The following is a 2,336-nucleotide window of genomic DNA, read 5'->3' on the forward strand; positions in this document are numbered from 1 at the left end:
CACGTGTCCGCACGAGAAATGAGATCATTTCTCGTACGGAATTTCGGTGTCTCCGGTGATCTAACTCCGGCGGAAGTAGAGGTGGCAGCTGCCGTGTGGATAGCGGAGAGTTGTAGAGGCACGAGTTTTCCGTCGGAGAAAAGCTCATCGGCGGCCGGTAACATAATCACCGGATCTTCGAGTCGGAACTCGAAATCCGCCATTTCGTTAACCGAAAGTTCTGGATCTAGAACTTCCGGTTTATTCACAGCAGTTGTCTTGTTGGACCAGACGAAGGACTTGTACTTGGTCGGAGGACAATCGAGAAAATTCTCCGACGAAATAGTGATGTTGTTTAAGCAAGCTGATGAAGTCATGGACTCACTACAGAAAGAAGAAACGTAGCTTTTTGCAGGAAATGTAAGCGGTGAATTCCAAGCACCTTGAAATATATGCAGTGCGAAAGAGAGAGAAAGTTTTTAGAGAGAGAGAAGTTGAGGGAGAGCTAGGGTTTAGAAGAGGGGCTTGTGAATATTATGGAGTTTACCTGAAGCTATAGGAGAAGCAGTGTAGTGTAGCGACTAGCAGAGGCTAAACCAAGAAATTTCAATATCTATTGTAAATGGGCTATGTAAATATGTTCAAACATTATTTTTAATTAATAATAAATATTAATATATATCTTATACATAATATAATTTTTGACAAAGGGTGATCAATTTGATCACCCTTCTGCCAATATAGCTTCGCCCCCAGGTGACTAATGAGTCTGGTCACGCTAGTAGTAGTAGTAGTAGTGGAACTATGGCTATTTTATGCGGAAGCGGATATATAATTTAAATTTAATGGGTTTAGCTTTTAAGATTTTTAATATTAAACGCATTATATTATTAAAATTACGGGTTTCAAATCTAATACTTATTGGAATTTTAGTAAGTTTTTACGTATAAATACATACTCTATATCGAAAGTTATTGATTCAGTTGAACCCGCACCCCAAAGGTTACATCCACCCTAATTCTCCAACCATTTTATTTCTTTTATAATTATGACATTCGTGTTAGCTTATGTTGAATAATATATTTACTACCTTCTACTTACACATATATCACGTAATTCTATCTATCAAATTTAGCATTTTGCTTAAAATAATTTCCTGTCTATTTTCTTAAAATAATCGTAGTATCCATATATGTTTATGCTTATATCGATTAATTTCATAATGTATCTGATATCTCTCACCAGTACAGGTAATTGTGTCTACTAAATATAACATTTTATTTAAAATAATTCCCCCTCTATTTCATTAATACTTTATTTAGAATAATAACATCTTTTTATATTAAGAATTATTTAATTTTAAACGTTTATTACCACAAAAAAATCATTGTAGATCATTAATCTAAAAAAAAACTTTTTAAAATTTCATATTCAGCTAAATTACACAACTTTACCGTTGTTTTAAATATATTTGGTCAAAGAAAGGAATGTGACTTTTGAAATATTTTGTTGAGAGGGACTAAGGGAGAATCCAAAAACGAGAAGAAAAGGAAAAAAGAGAATTACTAGCTTAAATTAGAGGAGGGATGGTTCTTGGAAGCATCTGAATGTGAATAGAATATAAATGGAACAGATTCTGTCCTTATATTTTTTGTTATAATAATTCTCAATCAACGTGCTATGGAATAATTTTTACCCGCCTTCCAAGAGTTCTTTTAATTCCAAGGTAAAACTCGCATCTTATCAGCCATATATCATATTTTAACAATTGTATATATTAAATTATTTTAATATTTATAGAAGATACTAAAGGTCAGTAATTATAAATGTTACTTTGGTTATCAATATTTGTAAATAATAAATTCTATTATTTAAAATATTAGTGAAATTCTATAAAATTTGTTCGATCAACGTTTCAAAATTTACACTTGATGACTCGATCGGTAGACGGTGATACTATTATCTTTGACGGCGTAATCTTTTCTTTTTCACTTATGTTAATAGATTTTCCTTTTGTCAATTATGATGTACATCTTCTCTCAAAAGACACTATACGGGCAAGTCTCAGAACAGTAAACGAATATTTATTTATAATTTATAGTATAACTTTTTATTTTATGCTCGATCTCTCAATAAATAGTTAGTTGCGGTCGTAGTAACTTGTTTTCAGCCATAATTCTTATTTTTTTTCAAATAAGACTATATTTAAAAATAACTTTAATTTTTAATACTCCTTTTAAATCTTAACTTTGAATACATACCCTTTTCTCCTAGCTCGACCAATATTGTCCAAAAATCTACAAACGCTTCAACTTGAGAGCAATATTTGGATAACAGTAACTTGAAAGCTGTTGTGA

This window comes from Nicotiana tomentosiformis, chromosome 8, assembly GCF_000390325.3.
Source record: "Nicotiana tomentosiformis chromosome 8, ASM39032v3, whole genome shotgun sequence".
Taxonomy (NCBI): Eukaryota; Viridiplantae; Streptophyta; class Magnoliopsida; order Solanales; family Solanaceae; genus Nicotiana; species Nicotiana tomentosiformis.